General features: G+C 49.5%; 1 long non-coding RNA gene across 1 annotated transcript in view; it reads right to left on the reverse strand.

Annotated features, from left to right (window-relative positions):
* LOC147578385 (uncharacterized) overlaps positions 1-21,542 on the reverse strand; it is a 115,259-nt gene extending 93,717 nt beyond the window's left edge. Inside the window, exon 1 of the long non-coding RNA XR_015254256.1 lies at positions 20,828-21,542. This is a non-coding gene — a long non-coding RNA (uncharacterized LOC147578385). The remainder of the gene's footprint in view (positions 1-20,827) is intronic.
* Between the last annotated feature and the right edge of the window lie 3,046 nt (positions 21,543-24,588).

The raw sequence follows: 24,588 nt of genomic DNA on the forward strand, positions 1-24,588 counted from the left end.
ACATCAAGAGATGTAATTAGCACACGCTGAGGTCAGGCTGCTCCAGTAGGGAAATGCTGTTCTGCTGACCGTTGTCTTTGTGGTGGGCTGAGCATGCAACCTGAAGGGTTCGGTGTGCGCCCCACATTCAGGAAGTGTTTTCGCTGCAGAAGAAAGATGGTGACATGAGCCCACACTCAGCTCCAGAGTTCATCAAGTTAAGTGCCATTCATACTCATCCAACAATTTACCATGTGCCCGCTCCCCACCAGCTCCAGCAGAGCTGGCGATGGCAAGACGAACCAGGGAAGTCCCAGCCCTCACAGCCCACATCCAGGCATTGTAAAGCCACAAGCCACTCGTGAAGTAAAACACAGATAATCACGTACCTCCAATACCATGTGTTTCCTTGCAAAGTAAGAGGAAGACAAACTCTTCAGGATCAAGAAGGATGCCACTCCGGTGAAGACTCAGGCAGGGATCTGAATAAAGTAAGGAAACTGCAGGTAGGGAAAGCAGTGCAAAGGCTCCGAGGCCAGACAGGCAGTTTCAAGGAGCATCCAAGTAGCCAGTGAATGGGAGGAAGGGAACAAAAGAATGAGCAGAGGAAGTGAGAGAAGCCAGTGGACATCAGACATCAGAGCGAAGTCATTGGAAGACAGTGAGCAAGGGAGGAAGGAACCTGAGCTACAAGTTAAAAATGTAAAAAGCCCCCTGGGTCCACTCCAGGAGTTGAGGCTGTCAGAGATGGGACAGCAGAGAAATGATGTGGCAGCCTCCTGTAGTACCACATATAGACACCTGAACCCAGGACAGAGATAGCACTCCAGGAGAAACAGGGTCTGACCACAAAGAGACTGAGTCCTTGCATGAGCAGTAGGATGGAAAGGTACAACCTCAACAGCTATTTCACCCACAGAGAACAAATGGGGGTCCCCAGCTTAGGGGAGGAGAGGGTCAGGGAAGAAGCTGGGTGATGCTAAAATTCCTTTGCCCCTCAGCCCCCACCCCAGATCAGCTCACAAAGCAGGGATGATAATTCTATCATCCCTGCAAACTTAGAGTACCCCTAAAGCTGTGAGTACATGTGTTCCATTGGCTGTGGTAACCCCAGGAGGCAGCAGAGATTCCTGGGTCACCACCTCCTGCCCCAGTGTCCTGTGTCTGTGACAGCAAGGCTAAGGGGCTCGGTGAGCCCTTGCTGCCTCAGAGTTCATATAAGGAGACAAAGAGGAAGCATCAGGTATCAGGTGACCACAGATCAAAGCAGGACCCAGGTGTCCCATCAGTTCCCAGTGAAGTTAGATGGCAATCACTAGGGCCCATACTGGGCCAGACACACTTAGCAGAGGGGCCCTGCTACAACACTCCCTCCATGCCAGCTCCAAAACCCCACTTCAGAGTGTGGGGGTGGTGGGGACACAGAAAGTGGTGAATGAGTTTAAACTTGTAGTAGGACAACCTCAAGTAATTGAGAATGGTTGTTGGGATAAATGAACTTGTAGTCACCACATTTCAGATTTCAAAATACTGAGGACAAACAGAAGATCCTACAAGCCTTCAGAAAGGACATAAAAGTAAGTGAATATGGGTTAGATGCAATGGTCCAGAAGACTCTTGTTAATGATTCTGAAAATCAGAGGGAAAAAGAGCAATACCTTCAAAATTCCAAAGGAAAATGATTTTGATCAGAGAATTCTATACCAGCCAAACTGTCAGGAGTAAGACGTTTAGGCATTTTCAGACATGCAATTTCTCAGATTATCCTCCCCTGCACCTTTCTTCAAGAAGGTCTCAGGGGAGGGCTTCTCCCAATGAGGGCCTCACCCTGCCAGGGCTGCAGGAAACACAAGTCCAACAGGACAGACAGCTGAAGGGGGTCCCAAGTGGGCAATGAAGGTAGACCCCAAGATGGCTGAGCAGCAGGGCCAAAACAGCCAGGGCAGCTTGAGGAAATCAGGGCCTGAAAGAAACACTTGGCAGGAAGATGAAATTGACAGCACCAGTGCATTGGAACACAGTGAGAGGAAATTTATACCAACAGAGAATGAGCATGGCAATTGGAAGGAGTTTGGGTATAAATTAGGGACAAGTGCAGAAAAAAAGTCAAACAAATGTAGCATACAGAATGATTATTAACTCCGCATAAAACAAAAAAGTTATGAAAGAAGGGAAAATAAAATTAAGAAAGTTAAAATACAGAGCAATCATTAACTCCAGTTAAAACAAAAAAGTTATGCAGGAAAGGGATCATCTGTGAAAAGCCTTAACATAATCACACTGTAGACACCAAATGTTAATCTTGTCAAAGGTAATGAGGCCCACGTTCAACTCCAAAACAAAACACAAAGCTGAACTTACTGCTCCCTTGAGCAAGCACCAGCTTTGCTGCTCAGGCTGTCTCCCAGAGCTCGGAGCGGGGAGTGCAAGGATTGGCCAGCCATCTGGAATAGGGTTGATGTCATCTGTCATCCCTTGAAGGTGACTGGATGAAAGAGAATGGTTGCTTGGCTGGCACTCAGAGGCTGCTTATTCGGGTGTCTGTCTCTGATTGGCTGAGTTTCAGCTAGGGACCGACACCGGTTGGTTGGCTGCACAGCACGTTCATTGAGGTCAGCTGGTGTCTATCCATTGAAAAGGTTTAAAACTGGTTCTGCTGTTATTTGTTACCATGGCTACAGAACAATCGGCCTTTGGCTAGGAGTGTGGGAACTTTTGTATTCTCAGTCCATGCAGAATTAGGAGGTAACTATGTTGCTGATAGTGGGGGATGGGAAGTGTTCCAACGTGTGTGGTGCTGCCAGAATGAGGTGAACAAAAAATAATTCCCACCTTCCATGGTAGGAAGTAAAAGGATAATGCCCAAGACTGGATAATTGAAAGTTAGCAATGTTATAGCATTTTATTTAGAGTTGTGAATATAATATCAAAAGAACTATTAAAAACTGGTTTCCTCTGGGAAGCAGGAATCTATGGGGTAGGGCAAGGAGACTGCTGTTTTGCCTAACAAAACTTGTGTTGTTAGACTCTTTAAACCCCATACATTCATAATTTTGATAGACTTTTTTTTAATACTTTTTAGAAATGTTTCACCTCAAAGTTTTCAAAATACATACTAAAATGTTACTGTGGGCAGGGGGGGATAAAAGAGTTCTGTTTCCAGCCTCTCCAAGCAGATAGCAAGATTTTTGTACCTCATGTACAGTCTCTTCATTGTTAACAAATGAAGAATGCACCCTCACTTACCCCAACCACAGAATTTCTCTATTTTTAGCATCCCCCACCTCACTGTGACATCTAAAGAGGAGGAAAATCTTTGGGTCCTGCCTCAAGACACCACCACGGTGAGATAGAGAAGGACAGAGAGGCATCTCCAGGCCTCGCTCCCAGTGGACTGTAAGCTTCTTAGGCTTATGTGGCTTCTTGAGGCCATCAGGGCTCTTCCAGTGCTGCACCCAGTCAAGATCATGCCTGTAGTCAGATGCCTTACACAGGTACACACACACACACACACACACACACACACACACACTCATCCAGCATCTCCCTTCTCCCTCAAGGGCTGTAGCCCCTCTCAGTGTACTTGTTTGTTTAAGTGTGTGTCACTCCCACTGACCTGCCCCACTGAGGACAAGAATAATATTTTTGTATCAGTGTTTCCCAACCCCCAACACAGGCCCTGGCCCATAAAGGAATAAGTGGACTAAATTCCTTAGCCCAGGAGGGAATGACATGACAGCTTTCATCCCAAGACTCTGGAAGGGACTCCTGTCCCAAAGACCCCAGGAGGAGTGGCTAATCTCTCTGGAGGGCAGCACCTACTGCTTTCTGGTAGATGCAGAAGTCATTTAATCCTGGGGGGACAGCTCCCCACCCCCAAGCAGCACTTCAGGGTAGAGGACACAGTGGACTCACCACTGACCTAGCTGACCCTTGCAGCCCTACCCACCCCACCTCATTCATGGCAAGGAAGACCAGAGGTAAGAGGGGGATACAGGGGACATTGTGTGGGGGTCTCAGTGTGGCAGCAGTGGGGATGGTGGATGTGGAGTCTGGATGCAGGCCCAGACTGTGTCAGACTGCCTAGAATTCCATGCTAACCCTTGGACAGGCTGATGCATATCACCCTCCTGGCCTCTGAGGTCCCAGCCCCAGAGGGCTCCACCGCGTCACTGTGGCCTGGATCAGACGTCATTAGGGTTCCTCAGTCAGGTGTCAGCCAAAGGGATACAGAACTATTTGGGGTCCCTTTAAGACTCCCCATTCCTCTGAGTGTCCCATCACCAGCAAGAGAGCATATCTCCATTTCTAATGGGCTTTGCCCCTAGAAAAGGAATGTTTGCCGTTCTCCCGTTGCTTAGTAATGGATCTGCAATTAATACAAGGAGACCTTGATAACATTTTAAAAGAAGCCAGGTACTGGATAAATCACACACACCTGACAGTCTGCATGAAATATGCTTCCACAATGTGTCCTCAGCCTGAAAGGCTGCCTCAGGATAGCTGTTCTCAAACCCTGAGGGCGAGCCTAATGGCCCACGTGCCTAGCAGTCCCATCACCATGGGAACCTGGGAGCCCCAGAGCTGTCACCAACCTAGCAGGCCTCAGGCACAGCTACTGGGCAGGTAGGAAGAGACAGCAAGGCTGGGCACCCAATGCCTCTTTCCCTTTGTCCAGTGTCCCGCCTGAACTCCAGGACTGGTGACTTAGCTTTCCTCCTCCTCATTGCTATAGTGGGTGGTGTTAGTTCTCAGCATCAACAGAATTTAAACCTCAGAACAACTGCTTCCCTACACTATCCTTGACCCCCACAAGCACCTGCAGGTGACTGTGGTCCTCCTCTGGCTATAGCTGAGCAAACCGAGGGGCAGAAGGAAAGCACTCCCTTTCCTTGCCTGCAGGAAGAGCTGGTAGGTCCGAATACATAGCCCTTCCCAGGAAGCCTGAAATGACAACTTTGAAAGTGCACTTTCTCCAAGTGACCTTTCCAGCCACTGGCAACTTAGCCTGGCCTGGGCTTGAAGGTCCTGAGCCCCTCCCAGGAGGGGAGGGGTCCTCATGAGGAGAGCAAGCTTCCAACTACAGAAAAAAGCATTGGACTGGGAAAGAAGACAAGGCTCTTGATATAATCCCTTCCGGACACCAGGCTGGGGAAGGGGTGTCAAAACGTGACTGGTGAACCACTAAAGGGTGTGCAGCTCTTCTCTAGGCTGTGTATCCTGGATGAAATGCACAGGCTACTTCTATCCTTCTGTCTAGATTTTAGGCATCAGTAGATGGCTTTGCTGGTGAACTAACTTCCAGAGATTTCCTCTAACCCTGCATCCCTACTGAAGCCCCTTGAACCTCTTCCATCCATCCACAGCCTTTTCTGAAATACCATTTCACTTCCTAGTTGAAAAAGCCAAGTCTTGGGGGACTAATTTTGCAACCTTACCTCTACTTGTAAATCTGCTCAGAGAGTGTGGTGAAATCCAAGGGAATCGGCACATTTGAATTCAGAATTTAGATGTGCCAGATGTTAGCCCAGGCCCTGGGGAGGGAGCTGCTAATAAGCCAGGCCTGCTCCCTGCTCTGGTGGACAGAGGTGCAGGGAGTCTGGCAGTCGTTCACACACTCATTCTTTCTTTCTACGAATAGTCGGTCACCTACTCTGTGCCAAGCACTGTCCTAGGCACTGAGATGCAGGGCAGAGATGCTTCTTTCCACCAAGAGAGGCAGCAGAGATACAGCCTCCCAGAATGTGAGCTTGTGCGCTAGGTAGGAAGGATGAAGCAGGGAGAGGAGTTGGGAAGGGCTGAGGTGGGGCCATGAGTTTTGCCAGGCTTCACAGAAAAGGCAGCTTTTTAGAAAGGAAGTCCATGTGGCCCTGGCAGTTTGAACACTGAGGGAGAAGCACTCCTGCAGAGTAACTGCAGGGAAGGACAAAGGCCCCCCGCCCCACACTGGAAGGGTCTGGGGTGCTAGAGGAGTAGCAGCCAGGAGGCCTGGGGCCTGCAGAAGAGCAGGGGGACAGGAGGGAGCAAGGATGAGGTTGGAAGGCCTTCCAGCAGGGCCCATGGCCTAAAGCAAGGGTGATGGGGACCCTTGGAGGGGTGTGACAGGGGCAGGACTCTGATGTGAACAATCACTGGGCTCCTGTGCTGAGGAAAGATGGAGTCGGGCAAGGGCAGAAACACGTGAACCTGTTACTTGACCACATCAGTAGCTTGGGCCATCCTAACAAACAGCACAGCTGGTGGTCTTCCTGGGTCTTGTGGTCTTTTCCTCTGCTTGTGTCTGTGTCCTAATCTCCTCTTCTTATAAGGACACCAGACACATTGCATTAGGGCCCACCCCAATGAACTCACTTCGCCTTAATCACCTCTCTAAAGGTCCTGTCTTCGAACACAGTCACATTCTGAGGTGCTGGGGGTCAGGGATTCCACATAGGAATTCTGCAAGTGGAGTCCAAGGGTGACACAACTCAGCCCCTACCAGTGACAATGACAGGAATCCAGATGAGAGAGCAAGACAGGGACCACTGAGGTGGCAGAGAAGATGGTGAAAAGGGGTCTGAGCCTGTAGGTGGGTGCTAAGGGTGTGGGAGTGGTCTGCTCCAAGCGAAGGTAATAAGGGGTGCATCATCCAGAGGGGATGTAATGGCCAGTGATAAATAGAATCCTTGATAAAATACTCCCCCCTCAAAAGAACTTTTTGTTTACCTAATTTCTAAACAATTGCTGTGGTTACTATTGAGTTTTAATACATCTGTAAACTTCAAATGAGCACATTTTATAATGGCTCCTTTAGTCAATATTGTGTTCTACCTAGACATTAATTCAGAGAACTCTCAGTTACACAGTTGACCCCTAGCAGGGACCAGGTCACACCTTGCTCACCTCATTTCTCCAGCCCCTGCATTCAACTGGTGGATCTGAAATAAATGTTGATATCACAGCAGTTAGGAAGACAAGGAAGCAGAATGTGAGTTACTGCATGGCTTCTATGTGACCACTTGGGACGTTTCTTTGTATTTAAAATTTGAAACAGTGAAACAGTACAAACTGGAAGGTGTAACATTTTTGTTTCATAAGTGTACATTTCAGTTCCTATCTGAACTGTTACTGATTGTAAATAATATCCTTGACATTTAGCCTGTCATAATTGTTAAGTGATTGTTTTAAAAAACTAAAGAACTAATCAAGTAAATAAAATGTTACATCAGTGCTGTCTTTCAGTGGCTGCCTCTGTGTCCCAGCTGTATGTCTTGTGGCTGATTCTGTTTCATTAAAATTCATTTATTTTTTATTGGCATGATTGTATACACGAAGTCAATTTGAGAAAATGTGTGCTCTGCATTTCTTTTCTGGACCCTATCCCTTGTTTCATTGCATGATTATTACTGAAAATAATTTTGTCACATAGAAGAGGGGAGGGGTATCAGTTAGTTCAGACTGCCCTAACAAAATACCCCAGACCAGCAGCTTAAACATCAAACAAACATTTATTCTTCATGGTTCTAGAGACCAGAAGTCCAAGATCAGGGTGCCAGTATGGTGGGGTTATTGATAAAGTTATGTATTCACATAGCCATTTCTGGTGAATTTGTGTAGTAGAGAGAATTGTGTTTCTTCCTCTTTTAAAAGGGCACTAATCCTATCATAGGGACTCCATCATCATGATCTTCCCAAAGTCCTGCCTGCAAATACTGTCTTTGAGGAGACACAAACATTCAGCCCATAGCAAGGGGGGAGTGTTAAAAAAAAAATCACCTCTGGATGCCCATGTGCTCAGGATGCCACTGGGATTTGGGAGTGTTTTGAGCTAGAGCCAAAAGGTGAGAGCTGAGTACAGGTATGAGAGCAAGAGGGCCATACAGGGTAGGGCTGGGACTGCATCTTCCACACATGAATGCACACCAGCAGCAGCTACGGAGGAGCGGATCTGGCCACAGTGGGATCAGAAATCTGGTTTTCAGGCATGTTCCATGGGGAGTGCCTGCTGGACATCCCCGCACAGGTTTCAAGTGGGTGGTCGGGTGTCCAGGGGAGACAGGAACTGGGGAAGCACCAGTATTTCCATTGAATTTAAAACCAAGAGTCTGGATGGCATCACTTCAGATAATAACACAAAATCACAGCTACACACACATGAACAGGTCTTGGAGGCAGTCATAGAACGTGCTTCAGAGAGGTGGCTTCTCTGAGCCTGGAGAGCAACAAGTCCTGACCTAGGACTGAGGCTAATCAAGGTGTCATTGGGGAAGTGATGTGAAGGTGACACCAGGGTGAGCTGGCCAGGCCAGGATGGAGGACAGCACGGCACATTCAAGGAGCAGGAAAAGGCCATGAGGAGACTGAGCTCAGGAGAGTGAGGGGTGCCTAGGAATGTTACCAGCAGAGGCCCGGGCAAAGATTGAAGAGTTTTTAACAGCAAAGTGACATGATCGGATTTGAGTTTTTAAAGGATCACATAAGCCGCTTGGCACAGAATGGATTAGAGAGGCAAAGTGATCCTTCCAGGTGAGAAACTACATGTTTGGACTACAGTGAGTCATACCTGCAGTGATGGGGAAGGAGATGGACCCAAGAAACAGGCAGCAGGTGAACGACACAGGAGGTGATGGACGATGGATGGAGAGGAGACAGGCTAAGCAGGATTCCCAGGTTTGGGATGGAGGGTCATGCCCTGGCGGGAAGTCAAAGGTGAGTCAGGTTTTGGGGGAAAGCACAGCTTAGTTTAAACATATTCAGTGCCAGTGCCCTGGAGACCCCAGGAGGCAGCGTCAAACAGCTGTAGGTATCTGGATTGGGAGCTTAGGGGGGAAGGCTGGGCAGGAGGCAAGGGTTGGCTGGGGATGGGGTGGTCCACAGTGAGTGGCTGGCAGATGATGATACAAAGACAGACAAGGTCTCCCAGAAGAGGTGACCCTGAGCAAGGAAGGTTGAGAGCCTTGGGGCCAGATGCCAGTCCTTAGGGTCCTGTGGAGGAGGGGGAGCCAGCAAAGGAGAAAAAGAGAGAGAAATTTGAGAACTAGGGGAAGACTGGGAGTTCCCAGCTGCCAAGAGGAGGGACTGCCTCAGGAGGGAGGGAGCCAGGCACACCATGAGCCTCAGTAAGACGCAGGGACAAGTGTATAGGACACACAGCTGCAGGCATCCCTGATGACCCTGGGGAGCAGGTTCTAGTGCCAGGGTGGGAGGACCAGTGAGAGTACACCAAGGAGGGGAAGGGAAGTGAGGAAGGCCAGAGCATGTCGACAGCTCTGTTGAGAAGCCTGGTGCTGAGCTCTCCAGTGATAACAGCATTGTTATAGACACCAAGCTGCCCTGAGCACCAGCTGTGCCGGCACAATGCTGACCACATGCCATGCATCTGTCCACCAAACCCTCACAACAGCTCTACAGCATAGTAGCTTGATTCTTCCTGACATACCATGAGGGAAACTGAGGCACAAACAGTTAAGACCTCACAGCCCTTAGGAATGTTGGGGAGGATGGTGTCTGAATTTGAACCTTGGATTTGGATTAAGCCTGTGTTGTGCTCTCAATCCCCATGCTAAACTCATGACTGGGAGACACAGAGAAGGAACAGAAGGGCTCTGGCCTGGGGCAGTCCAGGTCTCTCTGTACCCCAATTTCCAAAATGAGGGTCATAACCCCTATTATTCCTACTTCATGGAGTTCTTCAGCAGATTAAATGAAAGTCAGTCATTCACTTGACAGATGGGACTTACACCTTATGAGAGGGTGAGAACAATTAGGGTAATTAACCACATGGTAGACAGAAGTGCCAACTACAGAACTGACAGACACCAGGAGAGGAGACTACAATAGAAGAATTATCAGTTGAGTTTGGGGAAAAGGGCATTTCAGTTTGAGAAATGAAGGAATCAGACAGCCCCTGAGATGTAATCCTTGAAGGGCTCAGCCCACGCATACACATGTGCAGTGGTGCCCAAGGCCATGGGGTTGGGCGAGCTCAGGGTGGAGCTCTGGAAGGTGAGCACATCTGAGATGGTAGAGAAGGAAAGTTAGGCAGAACGGGGTCCCAGGAGCCAAGAGAAAGGGAGGGATTCCAGGAAGATGATGCTGCTCAGAGAACAGGAAGCCTGGGTCTGACAACTTGCAGCTCAAGGCCAAGTCTGGTGGGGATGGCAAAGGAAGCAGGCAAATGAGTGGGATACAGGCTGAATCAGTGCAGAAGGATTAGAGACAGTACCAGAAACATCTCTGATAATGATATGGAGCCCTTTTTATTTTCAACATTCAATTCCCAGTCTGTGCAAAAGGCTGCCACTTGCAAAGAGAATACACAAGACAGGTAAGAGCAGTGAGGGGTCCGGCACAGGAAAGAACTTGAGCGTGAGCCCAGAAGCCCACCTCCCAGTCAAGGCCAGCTTTGTTTCAAGGTTGCCCTGAGCTGAGCACCAGGCTGACTGGAAACTTGGAAACCCCAGGGTGTTGTCACACCCAGAGGGGATCCACCAGCTGTAAGCCACAGCTCACTCTTCCTTCCCTGAGCAGGCCATCACTCACAGCTCACCTGCTAGTTCACCTACCCATTCATGCACCATTTGTTTAAAAAGCCATCATGGGTCTTTTGCCAGAGCTGTGCTGTATCCAAGGACCTGGGTCTAAGGTGAACCCTGATCTTGCTCAAGAGGTAAAGCAGAGAGTGGTGAGCTCTGTAGTGGGTGGGGGCACCTAGTCTTGTTGGAAGAGATGGGTCAGAGGTCCTCAGGGGAAGTGACATATGCAGGGTTTTTAGTAGCCAAATGCAGTCGTTGGAGTAAAGAACACAGTGGATGCAAAGGCCAGAAAGTAGACGAGAGAAATCTGGCTCAGCCTAGTGGGTGGGGGTCAAGTCAGGGATGCGGCTTGGACTAAGCATTTTCCAAGTCCACACCTTGACTTGCTTCTTTCAGCTGTCCTGGGAGGCTAGACAATGGGGATTTTATACTCTGTTTAGCAGATGATTACGTGGAGGCCCAGAGCCTGACTCAGCTAAGATCACAAGGAAAGCTGGGGACAGGAGACAAGGGTCCTTAGAAACTGCTCAATGTACTCCAGGCTCTGCAAGAGACACATGGTGCACGTGGCCTTATTTGTTCTCCTGTCTTGGCCAAGGAAACACCCCCTCGAGATAGGGAGGGGATCGGACTCAGTGAGGTTGGCACTGCTCACCGGGCACACATGGTGAGGGCAGAGGCTAATTCAGTGGGCCGTTGAGTAGAGCTCAAGTGGGATCTGGGGAAGCTGTCCTACTGTGTGCCACCCCCAGCTGAGAAGGAAGGCCCAGAGCTCCTAGAGCCTGATCAGCTGAGGAGGACCAAGGTGACACTCTAGCAGTCTGGAGATGCCTGGAGCTTGGTGCTATCCAGACAGAGCCAAACTTGAAGCAAGAACAACAGCTGTCCACAGCCCATTGGAAGGGCCTTTTATACCTGCCTCTGGAGGCTAACATCCCTCTCACTGGGCCTGTCCCACTCCCTTTACCACTCGGCCCATCTTAGGTCCCCTAGGATTTGACGTGTCTCAAAGGCAGGGCTTCTCCCCATCAAAGGAATGTCTCATAAAAGCTCTCTGGGTTACACTCCATACTTCCTCTAGGGCCCAACAAGTACTGTTGTGCCTAGGAGGTAAGCCCACACACCTGCAGACCCCAGAAGTCTGGCAACAGCAGGGAAAGTAGGTCTTGTCTGGAGACCAGGTAAGAACATTCTCCAGGCTCCCCAGATTCTTTCAAAGATGACCAGTGGCCCAAGGACTGTGAGCCCTTTCCCAGCTGTGATCCTTCCCACATCTCAGGGATGCAAACTTTACATGGAACTGCCTGCAAATCTCTGCAAAGAGAGAAAACCAAACACCCAGTGTCAGCCTCAACACCATCCTTTCTGATGCAGCCAACCCATCTGTAGCCCTGCCAGCTCCAACTCAAAGCATACCCCATCTCTGGCAGTATCTGGAGGAGGAAGTAGTGTCAGAAAGGGTTGCTTCCCAGAAGGGAGAAATGACACACATTTGTATGCTTATGGGAATGATCCAATAGTGAGAAGGGAAATAATGATGTGGGAAAGAGGGGGAGGAATGGGTCCCCCTGTCCTAAAATCTCTGGCACATATGTTAAAGATTCATTCTCCCTGGCAGACACATGAACCAGTGGCACCACACACTATTGTAGACATTCTTTGCCTGTAGACTTCTTGAAGGACCCTGAACAGCAGGTGCTTTGTGAGGTGAAGAAACCACAACTGGAAGATATAGTATCTTTGGGACCTGGCAGCATGACTCATCAAGCATAAGGCTTACCCTAGTTTGGGAGAGAATACATTTTTTCTCATTGAAATAGGTTTTGCTCAACAAAGAGAAAAAGTGGCAGCTACTCAACAAAGATATAAAGTAATAATAACAATGATGACTAATGTGGGCAGTATAACCTAAATGCACTTAAAGGATGAATAACAACAAAGTCCAATTATTCAGCATCTGCTGAGCTCCTACCATGTGTCAGGAACTGCTCTAGGCACCATGATCACAACAGAGAACCAGAGACAAAGTGCCTACTACCAGGAAGCCTACCAGAATGAGAGCTGACAAGACAATAGATAATAAGGCAAGCAGACGGGGTATGATCAGAGCTAAGGCACTTTTGGGGCCCTCATAGTATCTGGGGACAGGATGCAGGGCTGACCACTTTTAGACTTGTTAAGTTGACATGTTGAAATTTATGTGTTTAATCCATTTCAAGTTGATATTTGTGCATGCTATAAGATAGGGGTCTAAGTTCATTCTTTTGCATGTGAATATCCAATTTTCCCAGGACCATTTACTGAAGAGATTGTCTTTCCTCCATTGACTGTTCTTAAATGTAAGACCAGAAACCATAAAATTCCTAGAATAAAACAGCAAAAACCTCCCTGAATGGGTCTTGGCAATGATCTTTTGAATGTGATACCATATCCAAATCCTAAGTGGGACTAAACCAAACTGCAAAGCGTCTGCACAGCAAAGGAAATCATCAACAAAATGAAAAGAGAACCTAGGGAATAGGAAAAAATATTTGTAAATCATAGATCTGATAAGGGTTAATATCCAAAATGTATAAAATAACTCATACAACTCAATAGCAAGAAACACAAATAATCCAATGTTTAAAATGAGCAAACAATCCAGATAGACATTTTTCCAAAGAAGTTATACAAATGGCCAACAGGTACATGAAAAGAGGCTCAACATCACCCATCATCAATGACATGCAACTCAAAACCACAATGAGATATCACCTCACACCTGTCAGAATGTCTAGTATCAAAAAGTCAAGAGACAACAAGTGTTGGTGAGGATGTGGAGAAAAGGGAACCTCTGCACTATTGGTGAGAATATAAATTGGTACCGCCACTGTGGAAAACATTATGGAGAATCCCCCAAAAAATAAAAATAGAACTATCATATGATCCCACAATTCCACTTCTAGGAACATATCTGAAGGAAACAAAAACACTATGTCAGAGAGAAATCAGCTCCCCTGTGTTCGTAGAAGCATTATTTACAATAGCCAAGACATGGAAACAGCATTAAGTGTCCAAGCACAGGTGAATGGATGAAGAATTTGAAGTATAGATAAATGCAATGGAATATTATTCGTCCTCAAAGAGAAGGAAATCCTGCCATTTGCAACAACATGGATAGACCTCCAGGGCATTATACCAAGTGGGAATAAATCAGACAGAGAAAGACAAACACTATATGATCTCACTTACATGAGGAATCTAAAAACAATAAACAAAAAGCTCATAGAAAAGGAGATCAGACTTGTTACCAGAGGTGAGGTGACAGGGTTTAGGGGTTAACTGGGTTAAAGTTGTCAAAAAGTACAAACTTCCAGTTATAAGATACAGAAGCGCTAGGGATGCAACGTACAATGATTACAGCTAACATTAATGTATGATATATTTGAAAGTAATTTAAAAGAGTAGATCTTAAGAGTTGTCATCACAAGGAAAAAAACATTTTTTCTTCTTTTTTTTTGTATCTATATGAGATGATGAATGTTAACTAAACTTAATGTGGTGATTATTTCACAATATATGTAAGTCAAATAATTATGCTGTATACTTTAAATTTATACAGTGCTAGGTGTAATTTTATTTCAATAAAATGGGGGGGAGAGCTTATGTGTTAAAAAGCATTTAAAGATCCATGTCTATAGAAAACAATGTATGAGACAGTTGGCATTAAAATAAGTGGAGATAGATTTTTCTACAAATGATGGAAAGACAGTATTATCCATAGGAGAAAATATAAAAGCAGATCTTTACTTTGTAGCATATACATATGTTATACATACACAAATCAATGCCAAGTCAATTAAAATCTAAACATGAAAAGTAAAACTTGTAAAACTTTTAGAATATATTAAGAAATACCTTTCATGATCCCATTATAAAGAGATTTGTCAAAGGACACAAAAAGAACATACCAAAAAGGAAAAGATCATAAAGTAGACTGTAATAAGATTTTTAAATTCTATGATCAAAAGACATCAGAAACAAAATGAAAAGACAGCCACTACTGGGAGCAGATATTTGCAACTTAACAAAAGACCAGTAGCCACTGTATATAAAGAATTTCTATAGGGGCACCTGGCTGGCTTAGTTGGTGGAACAAGCAATTCTTGATCACAGGGTCATGAGTTCAAGTCCTGCATTGGGGGATAGAGATTACATTTAAAAAAATTAAATCTTTAAAAAAAAAAAATAGGGGCACCTGGGTGGCTCATTCAGTTAAGCATCTGACTTTGGCTCAGATCGTGATCTCACAGTCTGTGGGTTCGAGCCCCCACATTGGGCTCTGTGCTGACAGCTCAGAGCCTAGAGCCTGCTTCAGATTCTGTGTCTTCCTCTCTCTCTCTGCTCCTCCCCTGCTTATGCTCTCTCTCTCTCTCTCTCAAAAATAAATAAACATTAAATTTTTTAAATAAAAAATAAAATATAAAGACAAAACAAAACAGAAACAAATTTCTACAGATCAAAAGCAAAAGGCAGACAACCCAATAGGAAAAAAAATTAATAAAGAATATGAACGAGCAATTTGGAAAAAGAAGAAACTAAAAGAATAACAAATGTGGAAGAGAGGTTCAGGATTTCTCAAGGAAAGGCAGGTGTCCCTGAGAGGCTGTCCAGCTCCACAGCCCACACTAAATTCTATAGCTCCAGTCAGAAATACCATCCAAAGACTTTGCAATCATTGATTTTCCTTTAAAGAGGGCCACTTCAAATGCTTGCTTCCTGTACTTGGGGTCAGGTGGGTGATATCAAGCAGTCATTCTCTGAATTTGTGCCATAGGTCACCTCAAGAGCTGGGCACAGAGAAGCCAGCGACAGGCAATCCAGTCCTGTCTTCTAGAGCCTCACAGTCTAAAGGGAGAAAGGGTGGCATGAACAATAGCACCATCATGGAGCAGGCTAAGCGGATGTTTGCACAGAGGGCTGTGCAGCACCATGCTGGAACCTGCTGGTCCCACCCGGGGCATTCAGGGAAAAGGCCTTTGGGATTGGGAAAGCTCTGGCCTTCACATCCCAAAGCAAACATGACCTCTGCTGCACAAGCCCCTTTCTACTGTCCACTTCCAAAACTGCTGAAAGAGAGAAAACCATCTGGAATAACAGACACACCTGGAAAATCTGAGCTCCTCCCACCTCTGGGATCTTGGGCTGCCACCTACTTGGCAGTCCCACTTAGATACCTCAAACTCAGCCATCCAGAACTGAGCTCATGATCCCTTCCCCAACTTGATGGCCTGCACCTTGAGAACCCTCCTCCATCCTCCCAACCCCTCAGGTGAAGAACTCTGGGGTCCTCAGTGCCTCATCCGCTCTGTTGCATCCCACCACCAACTAATCAGGAAATCTTGGTGGCTCATTCTTCAAAATGTATCTAGAATCTGACCACTTCCCTCTACTACTATTGCCCCGGTGTGAGCCACCACAACCCCTTGCCAGGATTATTTCAGTAGCCTCCCAAGGGCTCCACCAGCTCCAACCTTGCCCCCACCCACAAACTCACAATGACCTTCTTAAAATAAAGGTTTAGTTATGTTATTTTTCTGTTCCTTTCGACCCGTGTCTCCTGCTTCAGAGTAAAAACCCAAGCCTTCACAGTAACCTGCAAGGCCCTCCCTGATGTGGCCCCTCTAACTTCAGCTCCTGTTTCCCCTACACTCACCCTGCTCCATCCACACTGGCCATCTGGCTGTCCCCTGAGCACTCCAGCATGTCCCATCATAGGGCTTTGGCATGGCTGTTCCCTCTGCCCGGAACATACTTCACCCAGATATCCACATGGCTAACACCCTCACCTCCTGCAAATCTTTGCTCAACATCACCAGGTCATTGAGATTTGCTCTGACTACTTTAGATAAATTGTATCCCACCTCTTGCCCTCACCCACTCCAGGCCTCCTAATTCCACTGATGCAGCTCTAATCTGTTCAAGCACTGCCTCCTTCTAACATACTATGTAATATCCATGGTTTATTGTGTGTCTCTGCTGGAATGCAGGTCTGCAAGGGTGGGGATTTTTGCTTATTTTGCCCGGGGCCTGGGACAGTAGCTGGCACATAGTGGGCACCAGGGCACACTCAGCTTCTCCTTTCCTTAAAGCATGATATCCTAATCCTGCCTCAGAAGTGCTTATTACTTCCAGGATCAAAGGAAAACACTTTTAAAAATCTAACACCATGCAAGAAACAGGTAGGAAGAATCCCAGTTTCTCTTTTTAAACAGCTTTTTAGGAAAAGCTAAAGAGAGCCCTGACTGAGCCCACAGGGACTTGTGCGTGACATAAGTGGGATCTTGGGCAGCCACAGGACAACAGTGACAGGCCTCAGTCCCTGTGGCCAGTGCACACTTCACCTACAGGCACTGACTGCATTTTGTTGAACTCTTACTTGTTCAGGCTGCTATAACAAAATACCACAGACTGGGCAGCTTAAAAATTTATTTACCACAGTTCTGAAGCTGGGAAGTCCAAGATCAAGGTGCCAGCTGATTCAGCGTCTGGTGAGGGCTCTCTTCCTGGCTTGTAGATTGCTGCCTTCCTGCTGTGTCTTCACATGGCTGACAGAGAGCAAGCTCTGGTCTCCATTTCTCTTCTTGAAAGGACATCAATCCATTAGGGGATCCATCAAGGGATGCCTCCTGACCTCATCCAAACCTAATTTCCACCTAAAGGCCCTACCTCCAAATACCAGAGAATTGGGGATTAGGGCTTCATCATTTAAACTTTAGGGGACACACACATTCAGTTCCTAACACTTGCTCCGTGGGTTTCTGCGCAGAGGTATGAAGTTCCCTTACTGGACAAAGGACCATGGACCCATGACCTGGCTATTGGTGCTTCCTCTGCTGAGCTCAGAGCCTAATGATGCAGCATCTTCTCTAACACTAGAGATCAGACGAGAAAGGGTGTGGGGGATGTTTACAGTCACTCTGCAGAGTAATTGAATCCCTGCCACAACTCTCCTGGCAATACGATGCAATTACACGTTCCACACATGGATTGCAGCAGGGCCAGGCACTGCATAGAATCGGGGCGTCCTCGCTCCCACATCAGCGTGCAATTAATTTATTGTCTTCCGCACCAGGAGCCAGAGCAACTGCTCCCCGTAACTGTGCTAATCAGAAGTCGTATCTCCAATCCACTTCCCTCTCCTATTTGTCATGACCACATTCAGGGTGGGCTGAGGTTTCTAGCTAGAATATTGGGTTCTTGCACAAATGGGCTGAAATGTAACCCAGCGCTGCCAAGAGCTCCCCAAGGGTGAATGAATTTTGCATTTTCTCAGAGACAGATTTCCAAGAATCATAAAGTGGGCTTGTGCTGGCCTTAGGGGAGGTGCTAAAGCCCTGTCTGGGTTGGGCCTGAAGATTTCACCACCATTCCAAACTGAGCTGGGTCATCCAGAGATCATGGAGGCAACTGCCCCCTTCCCCCACCCCAGACAGAGAAAGAAACTACTTTCTGGAGCAAAACATGGCCCATCTCCCCAGCACATCTGAGCCTAACAATGGCTTTGCAGTTGGCCTGAATGGAGGCAGCCTCTGTTCAGGGACCCCACAGTGAGCAAGCACTGTGCCCAGAGGGCACTGCAAGGGATCTCCCCAGATTTCACAATGACCCTATCACCCATCTGTCACAGAAGGACACGGGTGCCCGGAGAGGTGAAGCAACAGTCTCGGTCACTCAGCTGATCAGCATCTGAGATGAGATGCAACCCCAGCTTTCTCTAACTACACAGCCCGCTGTCAGAGAGAGGGGACCACCCAAATTGCTCTGGCCAAATCCCTCCTGAGTACTCTGGTCTTCAGGGTGACTGGGGAGGAAGGTCTCCAGCAGGGAGCACCCAAGCAAATAGCCTCCTGGACAGCCGGCAGGGCCAGGTCCAGCCAGAATGCCAGCAGATGTGACTGACACAGAAGCAGAGAAGTTTCTGGGCTTTCTGACCCTGGAAACGGAGGAGGATGCTTTACAGACCGGGGTGAGGGCATGAGGGCATGAGGTCCCCTCTAATTGCACAGTAGAGAGTGAGAGGTCTCCAAAAGCCAGCTTCTAGAGAAACCTGAGCCCAGAGCTGGGGCCAGTCTCTCACAGCCTTTTGGAGCTAGAAAACCCAAAGTGTCGGGGCTAGAAGAGGGAGGGGGATCACTGGGGACTGCATTCTCTTCTGGGTCCAGCTGATGAGGTAACCTGTCACCATCAGCCCTCAGGGCTCCCTGTCTGGGGTGGGGAGTAACACAGCTAAAAACTGCAGCAAAGGAGATGGGGACAGGTGTGGTCTGTCCAGGGCAGAGTGAGGGGCAATGCCCAGTGGCATTTTCAAAGGGGGCCATACCAGGGACTAAGCATAGGCTCCCCATCTGACTTTCTCTTCCAGATGGGTGGTCCCAGAAGCTGGGGTACTGCACTGGCCAAAAAGGGGATGGCTTCCCCACCACCCCAGCTGTGCTAGGACATGTGGGCAGAGCTCTGAGGGCTCCACATGAAGGAGTGCCTGTGCAGGTGACAGGTAAAGATGCTGCCCCCAGCACATGCCCCGTGTGTGACCACTCAAAGGACAGACCCCCAGCTGGCAGCAAGACGGGACCCCAGAGCCCCCCAAATGCCTCTTCCCATTGTATGCATGAAGGGAGCTGCCTGAGGCCCCGCCAGGCCCCAAGACTGCGTCATGCCCAACTAACAACCGCAGAGGTCAGCCTGAACCCCTCTCATGGCCTAGAGTGCCCCCCACCCTGGGTCCTGAGACAGGATCTCTGCAGGGTTCTTCAATTGCTCCCATGGCCAGTGCAAGTGACACCAGGTGGGCACATGAGGGTGGGTCCCAGGGTCACACTCCTTGGCAGAGGAGCCCTGTTAGTAATGCCTTTTGGGTCTGGTGTGGTGCTGGCTTGGCTGGCATCACCGTTGCTGCTGATTAGGGCCATGATGTACCCGGCCCTAAGGCTAAAAATAAGCATAACAGTTCTTGCACGAACTAGTTAAGAAGCCACCGCTGCATATGCCAGAATTACCTTATCTTTCCACAACAGACATTTTTACAGGAAAACTTGAAATGTTTTTCATCCATCAAAATGCCAGGGTGCTACACAGGGAGCCCTGTTGCCATGGGCCTGGCATCAGCCTCACTTTCTTGGGGTTTAGTCCTGAGCCTCATTTCCAGTATGCAAGGGAAATTCCAAGTGTCTCTGGCCCCATTCACAGGCCAGGTCACTTCAGGTCATAGTGTTGCAGGCTGTGGGGGCTAAGAGCTTCATGTAGGGACCCCAAGGGTGGTATGGTGTCGGGACCATAGGTTACGAGGTGACCCCCTCTTTTGCTTGCATTCTGGCTCTGCTAGCTGTGACCCTGGGCAAATCACTCCATCTCACCATGCTTCAGGAACCTCATTTGTTATATTAGCACAATCTAAGTGAAATAATGCATGTAAATCATGCAAAGATAAATAATGTGTGGATAATGTCCAGAAAGCCCATGGCACTCAGTTAAAGAGAGTAATCTCTGGTGTCTTTGTCTACTTGGCTGCCACAGCAAAGACCATAGATGGGGTGGCTTAACCAGACTATTTCCTCACAGTTTTGGAGGCTGGAAGTCCAAGATCAAGGTGCCGTCAGGGTTCTCGTCCAGTGAGACCCTCTTCCTGGCTTGCAGATGGCTGCTTCTTGCAGTGTCCTCACATGGCCTTTTCTCTGTGTGTGCACATGCACACACACACACACACACACACACACACACACACACACACACACAGAAGGGGAGAGACTAGTGTCTTCTTACAAGGACGCCAGTCCTATGAGATCAAGGCCCTACCACTGTTCCCTATCCCAAAATACAGCCATATTGAGGTTTAGGGCTTCAACACAGACATGGGAGCCACAATTCAGTCCACAACAACAGGAATCCAAAGACAGTCGCTCACCAAAGTAGCCAATGTGGGGCTCCCCACTGGGCGTCCAGCACCAAGCCACTGTGAGGACTGGACAGGAGAGAGTGGCAGCTTTGGGTTTAGGGTCTACTGAACCCAATCATGAGCACAGTGTCTATCCTCCACTTGCAAGTGGGGCAGGGATTCAACACATCCATTACGTGGGAATCCATATCCACACGTGGCTAGGAGATCCTTGCACCCCTAGACACACACACGGGCAGCACCCACACAGCCCTTGCAGCCTCCAGCCCACGCCCTTGCTCTAGGCCAATGCTGCTAGGACCCCTGAGAGGACACCTGCCCCCCAGCCCTGCACAGTCCCAGGATGACACTACAGCAGCAAGGGGTCTGGGCAGGGGGACCACCCCTGTATTTCACATACCTGTTTGCAGACCAGCGACACTGTGCAGGGAACAGAGAGGAAATGTCTCAAAGTAGCTCTTCTAGAAGTCCCCAGTCACACTCCTGCCCACCAACGGAGGTTGTCACTGATGGACACCATTGTGTTCCTAGAGCCACACATGCCTCTCAGCAGTGGAATCTATGTCTAGGCAGCTTCCACATTGCGTGACCGGGGAGAAAACCGAAGCTCCACAGGCTGTCACTTTTCCACACTGACACGGGCACAGCCAGAATAAACTCTGGCATGTGAGACACAGGGACCCGGCTCCTTCTACCAGGCAGCCCCCAACATGTGCTCAGAGTGTGGAGCGTGGCAGAGCAGAAGAGGCGGCCCCACACAACACACACCACATCTGGGCAGGCCTGGGGCTCCGCAGGACACAGCTGAGCAAGAGTGGGAGCAGACAGGGACCCTCTGAGGCCTGAGCCCAGAGACTCAGCTGGGCACATTCAGGAAGGCTCACTGGGGGTGCTCCACAGAGCACCAGAGTGAACTCTAGAGTAAAGGAGGAAAAGCCCAGATGTGGAGCACCGGCTGACTTCTGTGGTGTAAATATCCTCCCACAGTCCATTTCCAGCTACCAACGCTTTGATGCCCAGCTCACAGCACTAAAAATGTGACCATTGGCTCGACTGAGTCATTCCAAGACAACTCCAGTGCAGCCCCAGCCCCCTGTGACACAGCCAGACAAGCACACAGCATGTCCCACAGAGGGGGCAGGGCTTGCACACAATGGGGCACCAAGGCCACTTGTGGGAGATAAAGGAGTACCAGGGACCTCAAAGGGAAGAGGGGCCCACACAGGAAGACTTTGCTGGATCTCTCCTTTGTGCTGAGAAGGGAAGAGACCTCTGTGGGGAAGGGACAGCGGTCCTGTGGACAGAGAGGGCGTGAACAAGGTGACACGTGTCTGACTGTGCCCCTGGTGAAAGGCCCAGCCCCTGAACCATGATGAGGGCACCTCTGAGGAGGCTCAACCCTCCCACCTACCCACCCCCTACCCCCAGCATGCAGCCAGGAGGGCCAGCCGCCCTCAGCTCCTTCTCCTCCTGGGGTCCTGGTCTCTGGCCAGGCTGTCGAGGAGGCAGGTCACAGGAAGGCCTGCAGCCAACCTCCTTCACTCACTCAGACCCAGTTCAGACATAGGAAAAGCAGGAAGAATAGCATGACAGCATCGGTGTGCACCACCCCGCTCAGAACTCAAAAGGCCACAAGGTGCACCAGAGGGAACAGCTCTCTCCATCCACTCTCCTGCACCGGGATTTATCATCTCGCTGCAGGCCTGTGCAGTTCTATCCTTAAGCAACATTGAGCACTGTTTTTGCATATTCTAAACCTGATCTAAAAGGCCTCAGACCATATGCAACATTCCGACTTGCTTTGCAGTTTGTTTTCATAAAGCTTTTCTAAGGAGACAGGTGGCCAGCAGTGAGAAGGCCTCTGGCCTTGGAACCCAAGCCTGCACTCGGCAGTGTGACCTACACTAAGTCACACAGCCTGGCAGCCTCAGTTTCTTCATCTGCAGAGCAGAGATCCTCCCCCTGGGGGAGAGGCAGTGGGCTATGCGTGGCCCAGATGCAGGCCTTCCCCCACCTGCTCTGCTCCAGTGCCCACTGCAGCCTCCCAGCCTCCAGCACCCCTTTCCCAGCCCAGAGCCAGCTCAAAGGACAGCCCACCCTCTTGGCCTTGCCACGCAGCAGACCACAGCCGGGGCCTGCAGGGTCTCACTCACTCTGCCCCCATCACTGCTTCCGTAGAAGAGTAAGGCCTGCTCTAACTGGGGTCTTTGTCTTGCACTGACCTGGGATTTCTCCAGCACTTTGGTGCTGAGGGGGCTCAAACCTCCCTCCCAAGGATGGACGCCTGTTCTCCTGGACCTGGGCCAGCTTCCGACCTGTCTGCCCCCGGCTCCAGCTGCTTCTCAGGCTCCCTTCCTGCTCTCTCAGCACTCCTCCCAGCCCTGCCGGTGACAGATGCCCAGAGCTCCGGGTCTGGATTTGTCTCCTCCTGTCTACACTCACCCCCCTGGGGATTCTTCCCTCATCAGGGCTTTAAATACCACTGGCACAGTGAGGACTCCCAGCCTCATACCATGCTGCAGACCTCTCCCCTAAACGCAAGGGCTCAGACTCACACCCGCATACAACACATGGTGACTCGGAGGCCTAGTGGCCATCCCAAGCTAACCCTAGGTGGCCTGTCCCTGAAACCTGTGCCGTCCCAGCATTCCTATTCAATTAGTGGCATTTCCAACCTTGCATCCGCTCAGGCCAGAAACCTTGGGTTTAATCTCATCTACTTCCTTTTTCTCATCCCCCCCCCCTCCCCCGCCCAGAGCATATCCTCTCAACTCAGCTCTCAATTTCTATCTAGAATGTAGCTGACTCTCACAGTCTCTGTCCCTCCACCCTAGTCCCAGTCACCGTGACCTCTGCTGCAGGATTGCAGGGGCATCCCCACTTTTCCTCCCTCACCCTTGCCCACCCCAGGGATATTCTTGACCTAGAATTAGAATGAACCTGTTAAAATCTACACCAAGTCCTATCACCCTCTGCCCAAAACCTACTTCACACAGGGTGGCAGCCAATGACAGGACCCCGGGATCCAGTCCCCCCTCTGTCATGCCACAGCAGCTCCAGCCGTGCCCTCTGCCTACAGGCAGTGCCCGCTGTCCCTGGCCACCCCCTCATGCCTTGGGGTCTTGGCTCAAATTCCCACTTGTCAGTGAGGCCTCCTCCTATCTCTGACCTCCACGGTCTTCCCAGTCTCCTGACTCCCCCTTGCCCTACTCACCCTCTGGCACTTGCTTACAGTCTGTCTCCCTCACTGGAACATAAGCCCCTGAGGGCAGGGATCTGTACACAGAACAGCATCTGGCCCAGGGGAGGTGCTGCAGGAACAGGTCCAGGACCCCTCCTCCAGTGCCGCCCACCCCTGCCCCCGCAGCAGACATGACACCAGCATGAGCAGCTGCAGCCCTTCTCCTGCCAGGTTCCCCTCTCCCTTCTCTAGCTTGCTCCCTCCTGGATCACCCCCACACCTCAACTGCCCCCATCTCCAGTTCTCCCCCCGGCACAGCCTCAGAATGTGTGACCTTCAGTTCTCCACAGGCAAGGCCCAAGGCAGGGAAGAAGGAAGGGAAGGAGGGAGGCCTGAGGATCTCTGGTGGTGCTTGGGGCTGAGGGTGGGAGGCTGTCCTGAGACAGGCTTGTTCCCCAGGACCCGAGGGTGCCCCTCACAAGAGCCACCAGGCCCTCAGGAGCTGCAGCCTTAACGTCATATCTAGCACACGGTGCTGAAGCCCTTCCTCACTCAGACACGGTGCCACTTGAGCCAGGGTGTCCCGAGAGGTGGGTCACGTGGGGGCAGTGTTTCCCCTGTTTTACATGGAACCAGCCTTCTCCAAGATGGTGGGCAGCACGCTCCTGCTCCCCCTTCAAATCACCTCACTAGTTTGTCCCCCTGCCCAGAGTAGAGGCTCCCAGCCAGCTGCTGTAGCTTCTCAGCCTCCCCAGGATAAGGGAAGGTCCAGCCCAAGCTAGTAATCCCATAACTCCAGTTGAATCCAGTTTGATATTGAACCCTGAGCTCTCATCCAGGTAAAGCTTCTCCCTGGACACCTGCCATTGAGGTGAGAGCCTGGCCTGCTCCTCACCCCTTCTCACTCCACCCTGCCCCTACTGGTGGCTGAAGTTTTAGGGTAGCTCCAGAGTAACAGAGGAAGACAGAGTGGGGAATAC

This window comes from Puma concolor, chromosome C1 (genome assembly GCF_028749965.1).
Source record: "Puma concolor isolate L17-30 chromosome C1, mPumCon1.1.hap2, whole genome shotgun sequence".
Taxonomy (NCBI): Eukaryota; Metazoa; Chordata; class Mammalia; order Carnivora; family Felidae; genus Puma; species Puma concolor.